General features: G+C 36.1%; 1 long non-coding RNA gene across 1 annotated transcript; it reads left to right on the plus strand.

Annotated features, from left to right (window-relative positions):
• The first annotated feature begins 8,721 nt into the window (after positions 1 to 8,721).
• Positions 8,722 to 19,797, plus strand: LOC131424932 (uncharacterized). The gene is made up of 3 exons (XR_009228590.1): positions 8,722 to 8,792; positions 18,056 to 18,125; positions 19,001 to 19,797. It is a non-coding gene; the product is annotated as an uncharacterized LOC131424932 (long non-coding RNA).
• Positions 19,798 to 21,976: the final 2,179 nt, after the last annotated feature.

Consider the following 21,976-nt stretch of genomic DNA (forward strand, 5'->3'; position numbering starts at 1 on the left):
TGGTGCAAAGAGATGGGTGTTTAGGAGGTGGTTATGTTGCAAAGCCTCTGCCCTCATGAATGGAATTCATACCTTCACTTAAAAAAAAAAAAAGCTTGACAAATGTTCAGAGGTGGGGCTTTTGGGAAGTAATTGGATGGTGAGCATACTAACCTTATTCATTGATTAGTCATGGATTCATAGCTGATAGACTACTGACAGGTACTGGAAACTGTTGGAGATGGGATCTAGTTGAGGGGAGTGGGTCCTTGGGGACATGGCTTTGGAGATCATACCTTATTCCTGGCCACCATATCTCTTTCTCTCTCTGCCTCCTGGTTGCTCAGAGGTGAGCAGTTTAGCTCCCCCAGGTCTCTTTGCCATGATGTTCTGCCTCACCAGAGGCCCAGACAATGGGACCAGTCAATCTTGGACTAAAACCTCTGAAACTATGAACTAAAATAAAAATTTTCTCCTTTAAGAAAAAAATAAATAAATAAAAGAGGCTTGAAGGATTAAGTTTTCCCCTTCTTCCATGTAAATACACAGCAGCTATGCAGCTATGCACAATCCTTGAAGCAAAGATTGAGTTATCACCAGACACTACATCTGCTGGTGCCTTGATCTTGGATTTTTCAGCATTTAGAACCCTTTCTGTTATTTATAAATCATCCAATACAAGGTATTTTACTGGAGCAACAGAATGGAATGGTGTAATATTATTACCAACACAATGGGTTAAGGAATTGACAGAACTTTTATAAATAAATTGTCAGGAACATAAACTTTTTACTATCATAACTAATTCTTTCATAAATTTTTTTTCTATATACCATTCATCTTGTGGAAAATAGAATAATATTTCAGTGCATGAGATATTATTTTGTAATTTATTACTTTATTAACATAAAATGCTTGCAAAATTCCTGAAAAAGTGTAGTATAGCAAAATTATGTTTGGCCTTTGTCTTCCTGCCTCCCACTCCTACCCACAATAGGACTCTTAAATTCTCTGGCATTTCCTGAGTGAAAGGGTTGTCTTTGTTATTCATCAGGAATCCCTTTGGATTATAGCTGTCTATGCCAATAAAGTGATTCAGGGTGGAGTCCCTAGATAGCCCCAGGATCTAATCCAAATGATTAGAGAGCTAGATCTCTTATCCCTACCTATCAACATCTTGAGTAATGAAATGTGAAGAGTTTCCAGGTCAGCGGACACATCAAAGGGCTAGGAACATGGTGAGCCTGGAGAGGGCATGTGAGTTCTGCATTCCTTATTCTGTGAATCTTTTATATGGCTGTTTCTGAGAAGGGAGTCATGAAAACCCCTAAAGTATAGCCAGTCAATCAGAATTATTGTGGGCGTGGACTCAGAATTGGCATCTGAAATGAGGGCCAGTTTGTGGGATTGATTCCTTATGTCGTGGGGTGTGACCCTAACACCAGGTAGATAGTGTCATTGAATTACTGTAGGATACCCAGATGCTACTGAAGAATTACTTCATTGGAAACACACACACACTCACACACACAGAGTGATAAATGTGTGATTGTAGAGAGACAATGTGTTCTCAGAATGTGTGCTAGAAGCTGGATTTTCTCATGGAAGCATGTGGGAAGAAAAAAGATAGAAAGACAGGTGATGAGGAATTTTTCATTCTTGGATGGCTGCTTCATGGTATACAATTGCACTTGCGGTTAATGAAGGTAAGAGTTACCAATTGAATTTAAGATATGGTGGTAGATCTGACTCCCAATTCATTGTATGCATAAGGAAATGCAAAATAATAAATACCATAATATACACACAATTCTGTAGTTACTATTTTCTGTAATAGCTAAATGAAAGTAAAAGAGATCACTGAATGAGACCTTGATGCTGGACCAAATTCATATTTCAGTCAGTCTGAGCTTCTGTCACTAATTTCAGAGCTCTCCCACAGGAAAATTAGGCAATAATAATGAAGTAGCTCTAAGACTTAAAATCACCAAGAAGGAGCAGGAGCCCAGGACTGCCCCAGCAGAACTATGCAGAAACCCACTGGAGTTCAGGCCTAATCTACCTCCATCTTGGGCCAGTACAGCCATCAACACAGCCCTCCCCACACAGTAACCTTCATCTTGCAATAACAGACAAAGTCTAGAAGCAGCTACATCTCAGAACAAGGAGCCCAAAGCCATTGTAAGGACATCTGCCCCATCTCTGAGAGAGGTTGCTTCCATATTAGGACACTACAACTGCTATCACATTTACCTCTGCTATTGCCGCCACCACCTATAGTTGTAGTAGTATCCATCACAGGTCAATGGCAGGGACTAGAAGCCCAACACGAAGGTGAGGTACAGATAATCTTCATGGATACTATAAGATCATAGGGTTAAAAACTATAGTACCTCAGATTTGCAATGCAAGAAAGGAAGACACATAGACAACATAAAAAAACAAGGGGAAAAAGTGCCCTAAACAAACCAGGATACCACAATAACAGAATCCATGGACAGTACAGTTGATGAAATGTCAGAGAATGAGTTCAAAATATACAAAATTAAAATGATCTGTGAATTAAAGAATGACCTAATTGAGCAAATACAGGCAAAAATTAGTCACTCCAACAAAGAGATATGGGAGCAAATATAGGTAGCAAAAGATTGCTTCAAGAATAGTTAGAGATTCTGAAAAAAATCAGAAATCCTTGAAATGAAAGAAACAATAAACCAAATAGAAAACTCCATAAAAAGCATAACCAACAGACTAGATCACTTGGAAGACACAACATCAGATAATGAAGACAAAGTATACAATCTGGAAAATAAAGTTGACCACACAGTTAACATGATAAGAAACCATGAACAGAACATCCAAGAATTATGGGACAGCATTAAAAGACCAAATCTAAGAGTTATTGGGATAGAAGAAAGCACAGAGATTCAAACCAAAGGAATGAGCAATATCTTCAATTAGATAATTTCAGAAAATTTCCCAACATGAAGAATGAATTGGAAAATCAAATACAAGAGGCTTACAGGACACCAAATGTACAAAATTACAACAGATTTACTCCAAGGCACATTATAATGAAAATGCCCAGCTTACAGAATAAGGATAGAATCTTAAAGTCCGCAAGAAAAATCAATCAGATCATTTATAGGGGGAGACCAATTTGTATCTCAGCAGATTTTTCAACCCAGATCCTAAAAGACAGGAGATTGTGGAACAACATATACCAAGCTCTGAAAGAAAATAGATGCCAACCAAGAATCTTATATCCAACAAAATTAAGCTTCATATTTGAAGATGATGAAATAAAAACCTTTCAGGATAAACAAAAGTTAAAAGAATTTACAGTAAGAAAATCTGTACTGCAGAACATCCTCATCAAAATATTCCAGGAGAAGGAAATGAAAAATAATGAAAATCAGCAAATGGAGCAACTGCACTACTGGAAAGGCCAATCAAAGAAAACACCTAGTTAAGTTAAAAACTCAAAAATAACCCAAAATGTCTGGGAATACAAGTCATATTTCAATAATAACCCTGAATGTGAATGGCCTAAACTCATCAATTAAAAGACATAGACTGACAGATTGGATTAAAAAATCCCAACTATATGTTGCCTTTAAGAGAATCATCTCACAGGAAAAGACATCCACAGTCTCAAGGTGAAAGGGTGGGAAAAAATGTACCAATCGTGTGGACCATTTAAACAAGCAAGGGTTTCCATCTTCACATCAGATAAAGTGGACTTCAAACCAAAGCTAGTGAAAAGGGATAAAGAAGAACATTTCATACTGCTTAACGGATTCTTAACATCCACAAGACATAACAATCATAAGTGTCTGTGCCTCAATGTGTCATTTATGTATGTAAAAGAAACCCTTCTCAACTACAACAACCAAATAGACCACAGCACAATGATACTGGGTGACTTTAATACACCTACACCTCTCTCATCACTTGATAGATCTTCCAAACAAAAACCAAACAAAGAAACTATAGATCTCAATAATATGATCAATAATTTGAACTTAACAGACATATATAGACTATTCTATCCATAAAAGAGCAAATATACTTTCTTCTCAGCAGCACATGGAACCTTCTCCAAAACAGACCATATGTTATGCTACAAAGCAAGTTTTAACAAATACAAAAAAAAAAAAAAATAGATATACTACCCCTGCATTCTATCAGACCATAAAGGATAAAATTAGAAATCAATGATACAATTAAAAATAAAAGCTACTCCAACAGCTGGGGAGACTAAACAATATGCTATTAAATGAAGCATGGATAACAGAAGACATCAGGGAGGAGATAGGAAAAAATTCTTTGAGGTAAATGACAACTCCCATCCAACTTATCAAAACTTCTGGAACACTATGAAGGCAGTGCTAAGAGGAAAGTTCATTGCATGGAGTTCATTCATTAAAAGAAGAAAATGTCAACAAATAAATGACATGACATACAGCTCAAAGCCCTAGAAAAAGAAGAACAACAAACACCAAAAGTAGTAAAAAACAGGAAATAATTAAAATCAGGGCAAAAAAATCAATGAAATTAAAACTAAAGAAACAATTGAAAAAATTGACAGAACAAAAAGCTTGTTTTTTGAAAAAATAAACAGAATTGAAAAACCCTTAGCCACTCTAAAAAAGATGAGAGATAAAACTCAAATTACGAAAATTTGTGATGAAAAAGGGAATATCATGACAGACACTACTGAAATACAGAAGACAATCAGAAAGTATTTTGAAAATTTATACTCCAGTAAAATAGAAAACTTTGAAGTCACCAACAAATTTCTAAAGACATATGATCAATCCAAGTGAGTCAAGAGGACATATACAATTTAAACAGGTCAATTTCAAGCAAGGAAATAGAAGACACCATCAAAAATCTGCAAACCTAGAAAAGCCCAGGACCAGATGGATTCACAGCTGAGTTCTACAAAGCCTACAAAGAAGAATTAATACCAATACTCCTCAAATTATTCTGTAAAACAGAAAAGGAAAAAACCCTTCCAAACTAATTTTACTAAGCTAATATCATCATGTTACCAAAACCAGGCAGAGACACATCAAGGAAAGAAAATTTCAAACCAATATCTCTGATTAACATTGATGCAAAAATTTTTAATACAATTCTTGGAAATTGCTTACAAAACATATTTAAAAAATAGTGCACCAAAATCAAGTGGGGTTTACCCCAGGGACGCAAGTTTGGTTCAACATATGGAAATCAATAAAAATAATTCATCACACCAATAGACTTTAAGAATCATATGATTATATCAATTGATGCAGAGAAAACATTTGACAAAATACAGAACCCTTTCATGTTCAAAATGCTAGAAAAACTAGGAATAAAAGAAATATACCTTAACATTGTAAAAGCTATGTATGCTAAATGCAAGGACAACATCATTCTAAATGGAGGAAAATTGGAAACATTCCCTCTAAAAGCTGGAAAAAGAGGGAATTCTCTCTTTCACTACTTCTATTCAACATAGTCCTTGAAACTCTAGCCAGAGCACTTAACACAGATGAAAGAAATTAACGGGATATGGATAGAAAAAGAGGAACTCAAACTATTATTATTTGTTGATGATATGATTCTATACTTAGAGAATCCAAAAAAACTCCACCAGAAAACTTCTAAAGTTAATGAATTCAGTAAAGTTGCAGGATATAAAATCAATACCCTTAAGTCAAATGCATTTCTATACATCAGTGATAAATCCCTCTGAAAGAGAAATTAGGAAGAAAAATACTCCATTCACAATAGCCCCCCCCCAAGATAAAATACTTGGAAATCAACAAAAGATGTGAAAGACCTCTATAATGAAAACTACAGAACACTAAAGAAAGAAATTGAAGAAGACCTTAGAAGAAGAAACTATCTATGCTATTGTAAAGGCAAAATTATAATTGTCAAATTGCCATACTACTCAAAGCCCTATACAAATTCAATGCAATTCCAATTAAAATCTCAATGTCATTCCTTATAGAAATAGAAAAGTCAACTATGAAATTTATTTGGAAAAATAAGACACCCAGAATAGCCAAAGCAATCCTTAGCAAGAAGAGTGAAGCAGGAGGCATCACAATATATTATCCTACATATACTACAAAGCTATAGTAACAAAACCAGCATGATATTGGCACCAAAATAGACATGTAGACCAATGGTACAGAATAGAAGACACAGAGACAAACCCACATAAATACAGTTATCTCAAACTAGACAAAGGCACCAAAAACATAGAGAAAAGATAATCTCTTCAAGAAATGGGGCTGGGAGAACTGCAAATTTGTATGCAGCAAAAGGAAAATAAACCCCTGTCTTTCACCATGCACAAAACTCAGCTCAAAGTGGATCAAAGGCCTGGGAATTAGTCCAAAGACCCTGCCCTTTTTTTCCTACTTTGGGAAAAGTAGGTCCAAATCTTCATCATGTCGTACTAGGCCCTGATTTCCTTAACAAGACTCCTAAAGCACAAGAAATAAAATCAACTCTTAATAAATGGGATGGACTCAAACTAAAAAGTTTCTCCTCAGGAAAAGAAGCAATCAATGAAGTGAACAGAGCCTACATTTGGGGAGCAAATTTTTGCCACTCACATGTCAGAGAGAGTACTAATCTCCAGGATATGTAAAGAACTTAAAAACAAACAACCCAGTCAATAAATGGACTAAGGAACTGAATAGACACTTCTCAGAATAGGATATACACTCAATCAACAAATATATGAAACTATGTTCAACATCTCTAGTAATTTAATGCAAACCAAAACTACTCTAAGATGTCATCTCATGCTATTCAGAATGGCAGCTATCAAGAATACAGACAACAATAAATGTTGGCGAGGATGTGGGGGGAAAGGCACACTCATACATTGATGGTGGGACTGCAAATTGGTGCATTCAATCTGGAAAGCAGTATGAAGATTCCTTAGAGAAATTGGAATGAAACCACTACTTTACCCAGCTATCCCACTTCTTGGTCTATACCCAAAGGACTTAAAACCAGCAGCTCAATTCATAATAACTAAACTTGGGAAGCAACCTAGATACCTGTCAATATATGAATGGATAAAAAAAAAACTGTGGTATACACACACAATGGAATATTACTTAGCATTAAAAGAGAATAAAATTACGGCATTTGCAGGTAAATGGATGGAGTTGGAGAATGTCATGCTAAATAAAGCAAGCCAATCCCCCAAAAGCAAAGTGCAAATGTTTTCTCTGCTAAGTGGATGCTGATCCATAATGGGAAAGGGGAGGCATGGAAAAAATGGAGGAACTTTGATTGCACCAAGGGGAGGGAGGGGAGGAAGAGTTCATTGGGGCAGGAAAGATGGTGAATGAGATGGACCTCATTACCCTAGGTACTTGTATGAGTGCACATATGGTGGGATGCTACATTGTGCACATCCATAGAAATGTAAAAATGTGCTGCAATTGTGTATAATGAATCAAACTGCATTTTGCTGCCATAAATACCTAATTAAAATACATTAATTATTTTTTAAAAATCACCAAGAAGGTAGTTCATATTAAGTGAGACCCAATCCAAGAAACTACTGAAACCAGGGGGCATAGCATGAAATAATTTGTCTCATTTTGTGCATTGCTGTCATCAGCTTTCTGAGGAACTTTTACTGAAATGGATTTTGAAAGTAACTAATTCCATGGCAATGTCTTGAGTTTTGAAAGCTGCAGAGTGGAAATGCACATTTGGATTTCAAGGACTTGCAACTTGCTATTCAACAATTACAGTCAGCTATTCATGATAAAAACACAGAAGGCTATTCTCAAAAGAATTGCCAGCCTGATGCACTGCATAAAATTTACTGAAAGGTGTGCTTAGTTTTAAAAGGGGAGGACTGTCTGACTCCCCTTGTGAATGCCAAGTGAAACACTCCAGATGAAGCAGTTTCATGCTTTGTATGCAAGACCTATGGAATTTGTTTTATGAATATACCTGTTACTCAAGTCATGGTAAATATTATGGTTAAGAAGACCTCTTTTACATGGATATCCCATTTAACATTATTGCTGCAAAATTGAAAAACAGTTCAGAAAATTTATCAACTTATTTTAAGTTTCAATTTATTTAAGATTAGCTAAATTCAATTTATTTAAGCTTCAAAATTTAGTAAATAAATCAAAATTGAAGTTTTCGTCTCCATAAGTCTTACTAATGCTAATAAAAGCATGAAGTTATTTAAGACAGAATGGAGAAAGGCAGAGGAGAGTGTCAGTCAATGGTCTCTGCACAGTAACATTTTGAACAGTTATTAAGAAATCAGATGACTAAAGCAAAATGTCAATAGAGGTGAAACTAAGAGGAAAAAGAAAGGAGAGTTATGGGACTCAACCCTCTAAGGAAGAAATTTTAAGACATGGGATGAGTAAAATTAAAAAGGACAGTGACAAGGTTTTAAAAAAAACCTTAATTGTGTGGACCAGAGGGACATCATTTGGTATTCCACCATTCAAAAGACTCAAATCCACTTACCTCAGTTTGGAGAAATTTACTAAACTAGCAGGTAAAAATTTCAAAGAGAAATGTTAGACTGCAATCATCTAGATAAATAGATTAACTATAATAAAATTGACAAAAGGCCAGGTTCCCTGGACCTTACCCTTCTCTAGGGAACCAAAGCCTTTTGAACATGATTGGGTAAAATGGTTCTGGGTGGGTGTAGAATTAAAGTTTGTGGGACATTTTTACAGAGAAGCCTCATGAAATGTGGTACCAAAACATCAATGAAGTCTTACCAGGCACTATAACTGTTAAGAGTAAAGGTAAGGGTTGATAAAGATTACAGGGAAATTTTGGATAATAATTGGCATGTTCAACAAGGCTTTATGTAAACAAGTTTCGTGTCCTTTACCTGAATTTTTGATGGGAATGAATATTATGTCTGGCTTGGAAATACTTACTGAACTTGGTATTATAATGCAAAAATCTGCTGAGGAATTTGCAATGGAGGTGACAGTGAGAAATGTAAAGTCAATGAAATTAAGGTTAAATTTCAGAAGAGAATTCTTGTGCTTGAATACATTTCACTTGAAGTGGTTGCATCTCTTTTGTCTGATTATATTATGAGATGGACTTTCATGTATTGCTGGATAATATTTTTCATATCTAGTATTGCAAAGCAGAGATGTGTTAATCTGCCCTAATAATTGGACATGCTAAATGATACTCAACATGATTACCTGAATCCACATAATGTAGAACAGAAGCTGGTGTGTTAGTTGGGACAAATTCTATGTATAATAGTCACACACGGAAACTGTAAGCTATGAGCACCTCTCAGCAATGACTAAGTGGTTCTTAGGAGTAGAGAATTTTCATCTGAGGGACATTTTCTACCATGCTATTGTATATTAATTGAAATTACTCCTACAACTATCGGACATAAAATAATCTTGAATCCTCAAATCCTCCTGATGTTAGGTGATCAGAGAAACATTCTAATGGGGTGACAAAGCACATATTTCCATAATGATGTACTTTGTTTCCAGAATGGCCCCCTAAATTGTATGTGTTGAAAGCTAGGCACCCCATGAAGCAGAGTTCAGAGGTGGGGTCTTTGGAAGGTGATTGTATTATACATGTTCTCACATGGGGATTGGATTAACCACTTAATTCATAGCTTAATTGTCTATTTGGAATCTTTAGGAGGTGAGACCTAGTTGGAAGACCCAGGCAAGCCTTTCAATGGCATATTCTGTGCCCTGTTTTTTTGTTTGTTTGTTTGTTTGTTTGTTTGTTTTCTATCTCTTCCCTTCCTGGCCACCATGTGAACAACTTTCCTCTACCAAATGATTCCTGCCTTGGTTTTCTGTCCTACGACAGGTCCAGAAACAATAGAAACATGTGACCAGAAACTGAAATCTTTGAAATTGTGAAAATGAATATTTTCTTCTGTTGGTTTTCTCAGGTGTTATCTCAAAGCAGTGGAAAACTTATTAACTCACATAATAAAATAGAAATGTTTTATATAGACTCTTGATACTGGGAAAATGCTAGGAGATATTCACAATCAAGGAGGCTCTTTTTCCCCTAGGACTAAATTTGGAACTACATAGGGAGCTGCCAGTTTCTTTCATCATTTGGACAGTGTCTTATAAACAGATCTTAACTGATCAATAGAGCTGTTTGGTTTGTAGATGGCAGTTCTAAGGTCAAGGAAAAGGATCCTGTTTCAAAGACCACTTCTGATTAAAATTGGTAAAAACCAATCATTTTGGTAGGTTGAATTACATTCTTGAAGTGATGGTAAAATTGAATTGTGATTAAAATCGCCTGTGTTTGAGATTTTATTGACTCGTGGCCTGTGCCACAGGGTCAAGTAGAAGGACAATGGAACATTTTTCTAATAAAAGGATGTTTATATGGGGAACAGACTATGGAAATCTCTATTGGAATCTGAGATGTTCATTAAAGTAGGAGCAGTTGATTTCTATTAGAATCCACTAAGGATTGGAACCACTAAGTGGATCCCTTGGTGCACTACTTTGAGGTAGCCATCTGGCAACATGACATGGGTGGAACTTGGGAAGGGGGTGAGTATAGCAATGTAGAAATAAGTTGAATCAAGATATATTCCTCTTATACCCTAAAAAGCATAAAAGACCAGTAAGAACTGTTTAGTTTGTTAATAAAAGAGACAGAGATTACAAATGGCTTTGTGGGTAGATCTCCTGGGAAAGGGCTCTGAAATTAGCTAGCAAGATTTATGTCAGTAACTCCAGGGGGGCTAAAAATGGGGATGATCAGAAACAGACACTGACTCTGGCCTGTGCATTTATATCCAGGATAAGGTGCAAAGGCTCAGATAGAACCAGAATATAAAGTATTGCACCAATTTGGAAGGTTGGTCACCTTCTATTCAGACCAAGAAACACACTTTAGCCCATAATGTCCAACAGTGAACTACAGTTTGACAGAATTATAAAGGGCAATTGAAACATTGATTATATATGTAGGAGTGGAAGGAAATCTCAACCCCCTAAGGTATAAACTTTGAGGCTACTAAAACAAACTAAGAAAAGACAGATTAATGTAAAAAGGGGGTGCACATTGATTAGCATGTCAATGCAGGAGAATCACACAAATCTAGAAAAGGTAATATGAGTTTACTGGATGATAACACTTTATAGTTTTCTATGAAAGCCATAGAAGTGCCAGATGACTGAGACTTGAATAACCTTTTTATAGGAGACAAGGAAGTGGGGACTCAAGGCATTTTTAAATGGAGAATAAATGATTTTTATAGGAGATAAATGGGCTTGAAGAATAATCAAAGTTCACCTAAGAAAAAATTGACCGGGTCTCTGGGTGATGTGTCCACACTGATCCTTCCTCTTTTGAGTTAATCTTCTTTAGTTAATGAAATTTGTGGGGAGGGAGCATTCAAAACTATTGTATTCCTTCTTGAAGGACTTCCTTCATCAGATGAGGGAATTTCAGAGAATGATTCCTTTTATCTTGAGGGGGGCGGGGAAAGGAAGGGAGAAATGAGAAGGTATCATTTTTCTGAACCCCATATCTAAAATGTGGTGGGAGATATAGGCAGAAGGGCTGGCTCACATTCCTTCATGAATGTGTACTCACACCCAACATGGCAACCAGGGGGTGATGTGGGAGTATCTTCTCTGCATAGATTATCCTGTTTTGATTTAGGAAAGAGGGGTACACGGGTATGCCTGCGTTTCTTCCAAGGGTGGAGCATACTGGTATGATGACCATGCTTTTCTTTCTTCTTAGCAAATGTTTGAACTGTAAGAAGGAGTTATGGAAAACTTTTATTTATGCTCAATAAGCCAGAAATACTAGTGATAACTGGGACTTGCAAATGTCAATTGAAACGGGGGCAGTCTTAAGGGACTGAATCCTCAATCAGAGAGTCTGAGCTAATTCTGAGATGAATTTTTTAACACCCAGGTAGAGTCTAGAAAATTGGAGAATTATCTGTGGGTATTGAAATTTATCCCAGAAAAGGTAATATGAGTTTACTGGATGATAACATTTTCCAGTTGGAAAGAAACCTGGCCACTGGCTAACTCCAATTTTTGCTTACTGTAGATGAGAAAAACATGATAGAAATTGGTGTATCTAGGTTCTATCTATTAGTGCATACAACTCATACAACCAGTAGAAAGAACAATTTACTCCTCATACAGGCATCTTTTTATTTTTAATATTTTCTATACATTAATTACTTGTAAAAAGCGGTCACATCCTCAAATTATATTACATGTAATGAAGGACTCAAGTAAGTCAAGACCATAAACTTTTAGTATATTAATAAAGAAGACATTCTAACATCCTTAGTCTGGCAAAATAATCCATTCTTCCCACATCTGCCACATTTTAATAATGACGAGTCCAATAACAAAACTTAATCCATATCTTCAAAAACATGGAGACCTAGTGCCACGATTATATTGCTTTAATTCATGGTTTTACTCTCATTTTCTCTCCCTGTGATTTTTATTAACTCAGTCTTTCTCAGTGTTTGTTTGTGAATGTTTATTGAGAACTTAAATTCAGGGTTATTTGGGCTGTATACTTATTACCTTATTTAGTCTTAAGCCTTAACTTTAATACTGTGTGTTTTTATTGAGTCAATAATTTGTCCAGTTTCACAAGTGCTTTAGACATAAAAATCATAAAACTGTACCTTTTCCATGCTAAACTAATAGTTACTAACATAACCAGAACTGTACAGTTCCAAAGGGCTTTCTTACACTGTATTTACCTAAGGGGCTGAACACTCATCCCCTAAGCATACAACATAGTCTTTACTGTCCTGAAACCAGAGTATTGTTTTCTTTTAAGGAGAACTCTAATAGGCACTAAATGTCAAAAATCACTTTAAAATCCTTAAATATTCATCTTCAAATAAAGTAACCAAGAAAGAACAATATTAAGACTTTCTTTTATCTCATAGTAAAATAACTGATGACTCGACTACACTCAACTTTTCTCCCAGGAAATTTTATTTGGAATTTCTAAGATATCTTCAGTTTACAGACTCTTAAAAGAGAAACTTAAATTTAAGTGAGTTACTTTGTATTTAAAAGCCTATTTTCCTCTCCTCAATTAAAATAATATGTGATTGCAAGACAGTGGGTACCATGGCTACATACATATTGATTTGCTTTCGCTCTTCTGACGGCATTTCAATTTTAAAACGTGTTTTTTTTTTTCTAATGTGCTTTGCTTTTAGCCATTCCAATTGCATTATTTTCTGGTATGAGAAAACTAGAACACAGTATCGGCAATCACGCATTCTAAAAGGATGCAATTGATTCTTAGGATAAAAGAGCCATTACCCACCACATTTTAGCATAAGCAGGTATCATGATTCACATTTCTAAGGACAGATGAAACTCACTGAAGCACAAATTTCTATGTGTATCTCAATGCTGTGGTGATGGTTTCCTATAAACATGCTTAGTAAATGAAATGCAAACAAATACAGCATTTAGGACTGCCACTACAGAAGCAGATGTGGAAGATAGCCAACTAAAGTTTTTTTTTTTGTTGTTGTTGTTTTTTTAACTTGGCTTCAGTTAACCAATTTAACATTCTTGGAGAGGCATCATATATACGGTGAGCTAGTATTTAAACAGGGAGAGTGGCTTAACATTCAGATCCTGCAATCTCTCTGACAGTCTTTATGGAACAATTTCTGAGGAGTTGATGGCAATTTTAATTATGAACAAGTAGCCATTAGCCTGGATCCTGTGAACTGTTCAACTGATAACATGAAACAGAAGTTTTCTCTGCAGGTGGGTTAACAACTGCTGCCAAATACCTCTCTATCTTTACATCTTAGAGTAAGCCTATAGCAGATAGGTTGAATAATGTCCTCTGTCAAGAATCCCCAAGTTGAAAAGTTCTATTTCTTGTGAAAAAAATAAAAATAAAGGTGATTGATGCTAAAGGCTAGGCTCCTTGTGTCTTCAAAAGACAAAGTGATCCTTTGAGACAATACTGTTTCATTTTATAAGATATATTTAAGCTATCTCCCATTTTATTTTTCTGAAGTTGAAATCATAGGAAAGATTAGCCCTCTAAATTTAATTGCCTATAATTTTGCTATCAAGACAGCCCATCAAAGAGCTCTACAAACAGATTGTGATTGAAAATGAGAGACAAGTGTCTAGCTATCTGCAAAACTAATTTGAGCACTAAATTAGAATCACCCTGTTATGCTTTGCCTGGATCTTCTTCATTTGCATCTTGTGTACATACCAACCCCCAAATGTATATCTTCCTTTCACCCAAGTCTAACAGTATGCTAAATGATGGCAGAATGCATCTCCAGGGCTGAGCTTGCAATCAGATTGATTTTTGAGAATCAAATTCCAACCCTAGGAAATGAACAAATTTCAGTGATATTGTTGACACAAAGATCTATATAAATATATTTGAGGGAAAGACAAGTGGGAATAAAAAGGTAACTTCCAATATTAACATGTAGTTATTTAAGGGCATCTTTGTGACTTTTTAGAAGAGTTCCATCACAGCAGTGACTGATTCTCTAATTTCTCTCAACCATAATTGTTTTTAAACCATCTTAGTATAACTACTTGCTCCAATTTGTTTTAAAAAGCATTGCTCTTCCCATTTCAATAAATATGACTTCAAATAAAACTTTATCACAGACAGGATGGGAAAATGGCATGATATGGGGTAATTTCCTGTGATCCATGAGCCTCTTCTCATGAAATTTATGTCAGCGTTGGCCTAGGTTGGACTCAGAGAACCTCACTATTACTTGTTATGGTTTTGCCAATGTTGTTATTGTCATATTTAGTTTTTACTATAATAAATGATCAGGTGCAAAATGGAGGTGAGAATTTTCAGGTATAGAAACATAGAGGGCTTATGGTTTTTGAGGTTTTGCAACTTAAGTGATCTATGAGTATGTGTCAAGTTGAGTAACTCTTAACTGAATTCACAAACTCTAATTCAAGTCTTTGCCTTACAGAGATCTGTTTTTTTTTCCTTCTCAATACTTCACATTGGGATATTACTAAATCAAAGAAAATGTTTTGCTGCAAAGAAAGTAACTTTCCTACTTACTCAAATTTTATTTTCACAAGAAAGTAATATAAATATGAGAAAATATTAGATGATTCATGGGAACCTACCTAGAAGTTTCCTTACTACATAGCAGTAAACACTTGAAAAGAAAAAAATATATATTTCTCTCTCTCTCTCTCCCTCTCTCTCTCTCTCTCTCTCTCTCTCTCTCTCTCTATATATATATATATATATATATATATATATATACACATATATATACACACATACACATATATACATATATATGTGTTTGTGTTTGTGTGTACACACACACAAACACATATATATGAATCTTTATGTATAATTATACATATTTAATAAATTTATACATATGCATATATTATTTTAGGAGAATATTTAAAAACAACCAAATTTAAAGTGTGAAGGGAGTTCAGAGGCCATGTTAGCAGGAGATTGTTATATACAGGTGAGCAGTGCCAGTTATGCCCATGCGTCTGCTTATACTTATCCCCAACTAGGCAAAATGCACTTGTCATAGTTTGGGTTTTCTGAGATGCAAATTAGGAGATAATATTAGCATGCATTTCTTTTTCAGCTTTTATTGACAAATAAAAATGTATATATTTACATATATATATATATATATATATATTTAGCATATATAATGTGATATGTGTATACATATATAAAATGGTAAAACAATTCCTACGGTGTCACAAACTAATTAGCAAATCCATCACGTCACACAGTTTCTTTTTTTAAAAATGTGATAACAATACACAAATTCTGCTCTTTTAGCAAATTTTAGGTACACCTAATATATATTTGTTGTGGTTGTGTTTGTTACTATACTTGGAATTGAACACAGTGCTTACCACTGAACTACATGCCCATTACTTTTTATTTTTTATTTGAGACAGGGTCTCTCATTAAGTTGTCCAGGCTGGCCTCAAACATGCGATACCTGTGCCTCAACCTCTGGAGTCACTGGGGTTACTGGTGTGCGCTGCTGTCCTCAGCTCTTCACAGTAAATGATCAACTATGTACACTGTGCTGTACATTAGGTCCTCAAATAACCACAAATTTCTAACCTGTGAAAAACTTCTCATTTCCCTCACCCTCTAACCCTCCTAGTAACCACCCTTCTATATTCATTTTCTGAGTTTGGCTTTTTAAAATTCTATGTAGGGCTCTTATTAGGGACTGCTTTGGGTTCTAGACCCTTTGGAAAGTAGGAGAAAAGGTAAGCAGTTTGGACAAAGAGAAAAATTTGTTTGTGATTCAGTCCCAACAACTTGTCAACCTTCTCCACAGGGAGCTCTTTAGTTGGGCTGGATTCCCAGAGTTGGCTTACATTAGGGTGAACAAGGATCTGGCTCCAGTACTCCTCTGTTGATCAGGTATTGAGTGAGAGTTTCGCCTCACAGGAATGAACTGAGGCGAGGTGGGCTCTTTGTTTTTGATTAGAGCTCTCCCAAGTAGGGCTGCCAGCTGAGGGTCATCTTGTTGAACTGCTCACAGTGAGGAGAGAAAGTCCTACTTCCCTTAATGGACTACTGGAGAGGTAATGACTCACTGCATTTACCAAGGACTTCCTCATGTTTTGTATAATGTGATTTCCCATAAATATCCTCAGACTCAACTCATGTAAAATACCATCCTGTCTCTGCACACTTCCTTGACTTCTCAGGTAGGATTGACCATCCCCCTTTTATTTAACTGCAGAATCCTTTAAAGACATAATTATAAATATTCAAAGTTCTTATTACAATATTTTTTCTGCATATTGTTATTTTCTACAATACTCTGAGCTATTTGGAGACAGGACATATCCCTCATCCTTGTGTTTTTATCACCTAGCATAGGACCAAGAACAGAGTTTGTGCTCAATGAAAGGACAAATGAATAGATAAATTACAACAAAGAACTGATTCTAATCCTCACTGAAAAACAGTTAAGGAGGAACATTAAAAGAATACTAGAGATAAAAAGGAGACAGGTTTGCCCTTTGAGAATGATGTGCACTGAAGAAAATGAGCCAGACATGCAAGTTGATTTCTAGTGGCTGTGTGTGTCCTATGAAGGAGGAGAATTCATTTGATCACACCGAGTAAAGAGTTTATCGGCATCTCCAGTGCAGTTAGGAATGTGGGGGAATAAAAATTTTTAATTGCATAACACTTTCTATCTTCTAATAAGAGAGATAAAGCAAGGGGAAAATAAAATAAAAAGACTACGGGCTGGGATTGTGGCTCAGTGGTAGAACGTTCACTTAGCATGGGCAGGACCCGAGTTCGATTCTCAGCACCACATAAAAATAAAGGCATTGTGCTGTATCCATCTACAAAAAAGATTCTCTCTCTCTCTCCTTTAAAAAAAAAAAAGACTATGTGTTATACAACTCATAAAAATAAAAGCAAATTTTTCTTGTTGGAAGGGATTCACAGAATAAGAAAATATAATTAACTGGAAAGGTAAGCAAAATTTCAGGAAGGTAGTAACTTTTGAACTTAACCTTCATATTTTTATAACTAAATGTGATCAGTTTGGTGATGTATACTAGGTCATTTTCTCTTAGAAGCAAAAAGAATGAATTAAATATGGGAGACAATTAATGGGGAAAATAAAAATAAAGGATGAAAGGAAAGGTAGTGGAAATAGGAAGAACTTTAGAAATTTACACAGGGAAAAAAAAACATGATGTAGATCTGATACCTATGGTATGACAGAGGGTAGTAGGAAAATTGAATAGAAAGTCTCATATTGCAGTGAAATTTTGACAGAATCTTAGACAGGCAGATGGGGAAGCCTTGGAGCAAAAATCACTCATTACAGGATAGCCACAATCAGTCATTTGCTGGGAGCATCCCAGGAACAATATGGCCTTGGTACCAATGCTGTGGTGAATTCCAAATAGATGGCAGCTGGAAGGTTTCAGAATTCCTTGATTCAAGTTCTTTCTCTCTCTTTTTTTAATTTTTTTTGTTGTTGTAGATGGACACAATATATTTTATTTATTTTTATGTGGTGCTGAGGATCGAACCTAGTGCCTCACATGTGCAAGGTAGGCGCTCTACCTCTGAGCTACAGCCCCAGCCCTCAAGTTCTCTCTTAAAGGAAGATCTGAGCAGTGCATACCATAAATGTCATAGGCAGAAAAGAAAACATTTCAGGAGAAGGAACCACACAGCTTAAGTCATAGGATACACAACTGAAATCTTTGGTTGCAAATGTTAACAGAATCTATGAGCAAACACTAGTGGCTAAGGAGTAAAGGCAGGCAACTATCTAAGCCCCACCATTATTTTAATTATTTGTTTTGTTTATAATTTGTCTACTAGTTGATATGATTACTCATTTTTTCCTTCCTTCCTCCCTCCCTTCCTTCCTTCCTTCCTCTCGTCTTGCATCAAAGAAAATGCCTATGAGCCCAACAGCAATCATAACCTTCTAACTATAGTTGTTTAAAGAAAAAATATTTTTTTTCTTGCCAATGACCTTCAATAGCAGTGTCTCATCCATTTCCTATTCCCATAACTTATGTGCTGTGCCTCTCTAACAAAGAATGTGAGCCTCTTGCCCAGCTTCATTGCATATTCTTTTCCAACACAAAATACTTTCAGGGCTGAAAATGATTAATTCTGATATAATTCACATATGGATATGTTGGTAAAATATTTGTTGCTGCATCTGTGCTGCAGCGTTTATCTACCTCCTATAGGAAATCAGGTTTTGACAGGTGTTTTATGTGTCCAATTGTGATACCTGCTTTCCCCGAAAGAAGTTAAGAAGCACATAGCAGAATGTTTTGAATACCCTTTATAACAATTATCAGCAATAATTTGTTTGTTTGTGTGAGTTAAAAGTGGCCCTGGTGACTGGGACAGCCTGACCAAGAGAACATACACTGACCCTTGATTTTGTTATATTTTTTTCCAGCTTCCTCTGGAAATTAGCGCTGTGCTCTCAAAGCTGTGAAAACTCCCTTCAAAAGTGCTGATTACTAGTTGTATTATAGGTTGAGAGGCTGCTCCAATAAAGACCCCCTACACTTCAAAAGCTGACTTCTGGACTTGGTGTTCTTGATTTCTGTCAGTAGTGGAATACACTTTGAGAGGACAGATGTACATTCCTTTAACATTCTTGATGAATCAGAGAAATCGATACCCTGCATCTCCAAAGCAAAACAAACAAACAAACAAAAAAACCCAGCAGGAGTCCTGAGCAAAGACAGTGATTTCCTGTGCTGTGTCCCTTGGTACCAATAATGGCCCAGGGAACAGGAGACAGGAAAAGTTGGGAAAAAGACACAACTTCAGCCAAAGGAAGGGTAAACACTGGAGGAGACAGTTCCTTAGGGCAGAGTGGGAGCTGTGACTACTGGAATTCAAGTCTACGTCTTCAACACATCTACAGGGTTTTCCTGATTGGGAAGTAGGGCACAAATGGACTCGGGGTAACTGGGAGATGATGAAGAAGAAAGGGTGTATGAAAGGGCTACAGAATTTTGCTGCATAAAACATTCTACCCACACTTGCATCTTAGAAATACAACACAATTTATCTGTTAAAAAAATGTTTGGGTGGGACAGGAAGTGAAAGAAGATGGCATGCTGAACAGGTTTTATGTGTTGTGTATTTTTAGTATATATATCACAGAGGTTGGTCTTGATGTATTTTCTTTAAAATTTTGCTTTTAGTTATGCTTATTTGTTGTTCTTTATCATGTGAAAGATTAATTCCAGAACCATTTCTGAAATTATACTTGATTCAGAAAATGGTAAGTATTTAAATCTCAGTAGATGCATGTACATTAGAGATTGAGAATTCTGCTTTTTTTTTTTTTTTTCTAGGAACACTTTTCATTGTCTAAGAGGAAACAGAGCTCTCATCTGCTGGGATTTGAACTAAAGACCTTGAGATCCCAAGGTGAATGCTCCTTCACAGGACCTCAAAACAGTCTGCTTGGAATAAATGAATCTCTGATTAATCCAATTTATGTTAAAAACAGTACAGATAGGGCCTGCATTTCCCGGAGAAGGATGAATCAGCTTTCATGGCCTATTGCAAATGCTACATTCTTTGGGCCTTCAAACTGAAGAGAAGACCTTTGTTCACTGAGGGGAAAAGTTCTGCTAATGGTGTGGCATGTTACAGGATTTAGGCCAAAGAAAACTGCCAATGATCCTGACTTTTTAAAGAAAACTTCTGATTTTGTTGCCATGCTTTACCCTGTTTTCTCCTGACCTATAAAAATAATTTTGACAGAACAAAGAACCAAAACCAAATAGATTAAAGTTTTAGTCATCTTTCTATCTTTTTATTTTTCTTAAAATGTTTATATTTTACTCTATGTTTTACTGTCTGTTCTCACACCCGCTCCTCTGTCGGGAGCTGCCACATAGGAGCTGAGCACCCCCAGGCTTTGAGGGAGTGGAAATGTGGAGACTGGCTTCCTCTGCTCAAGGAACCAGGTGGATCCCTATCTCCGCTTGGCAGGGGGATGAAGCTCTGGGAGTGAGTGTCACCCAATGAGACTGGGTTACACCCCCCTGAAACCCAATCCCTTGCCTCATTTGGGTGGAACTTTCTCTAGTGCCTTCCCCTCAATAAATAGGGAATGCTTTCTCTTTTGTCTGCCTTTATTGCTTCCTTTGTGGAAGATGGGGCTGAGGAGCCGTCACTGAACCCCAAGAAAAAGGTATTTTCTCTGTCTCTGTGTGATTACCCAATCCACCTGTAGTGACCCTGACTGATTTAGTGCATATCCTCCGAGCACCTCTGCATTTAGAAGTATCACATTCACTCCAGAAAACAAGATCTTATGTCACAAAACATTCAACTCTGGTCTCCTTTTGAAGATGCAGTCCTTCTTATTGATCATGTACTTATTATTCCATGAATGCAGCTTCTCTCTTTAACTCACCTCTTTGTTCTCCACCATCACCCTCACTGCCATGACCAGCACCTCCTACAATTTCTCTGTGATCATTTTCTCCTTTATATATTACTTCCTTTATACAACTTTTAAACTTGTCCGTAGAAATGAACCCTTGAGGCTCTCACACCAAACTGGCAAATCAAGATTCATTTTTTTCATTGACAAGCATATGTATATATACATATACATATGTATGTGTGTATATATATATATATATATATATATATATATATATATATATATAAAACAAGGCTATATAACCTTGTTTTATACACACACACACACACACACACACACACACACACATATATATATATATATATATATCCTTGTTTTTGTATCTTTTAAAATACTAACTTTATATACATTTTATATGAAGACAGCTTTAGAGTTAAATGAAGAACATTAATATGGTCTTCACTAGTAAAAGTTTTCCAACCTCAACATTAACCATTAGATATTAAGGAATGTGATGTATGATCCTCATGAAGCAGTGGTCCCATTTAATACAGAAACCATTGGAGAAAACACCTTTATAAGACTCAGCTTTATAAGATAGGGACAAAATGCTGAAAAGATTCTGATGAAGAAGTCAGATCCAGCTGGAGAGATGCGGAGGTCAGTTACAACTGGGTAACTGCATTTTGGTTTGCTCATTGAAGAACAGTTGAGTTCAATTGTAGGGGGTTGGATAGAATTTGGTCAGCTCCAATTGGCTTGGAGTTGCCCACAGGAACAATATGCTCATTGAAAAATGGGCACCAGAACAAAGAGAAAAGCATAGTCGTGAGAAATGTTAACCCCAATCCCATTCCCAATGCCCAGACTAACAAATAAATCCAGATTCTTAGAATCTACAAATGCCTTTCTGAAGTCGCAAGTAGTTTTTTTTTCTTAATTTAGGCCTGAAATGGATTTAAACGGCATGGTCTTGGAAATTGATAATTTCCTTCTTTCTTTCAGGACTCTCTCTCT

This window comes from Marmota monax, unplaced genomic scaffold (assembly GCF_021218885.2).
Source record: "Marmota monax isolate L192 unplaced genomic scaffold, Marmota_monax_Labrador192_F-V1.1 WCK01_AAM20220418_F8-fsc00156, whole genome shotgun sequence".
NCBI lineage: Eukaryota > Metazoa > Chordata > Mammalia > Rodentia > Sciuridae > Marmota > Marmota monax.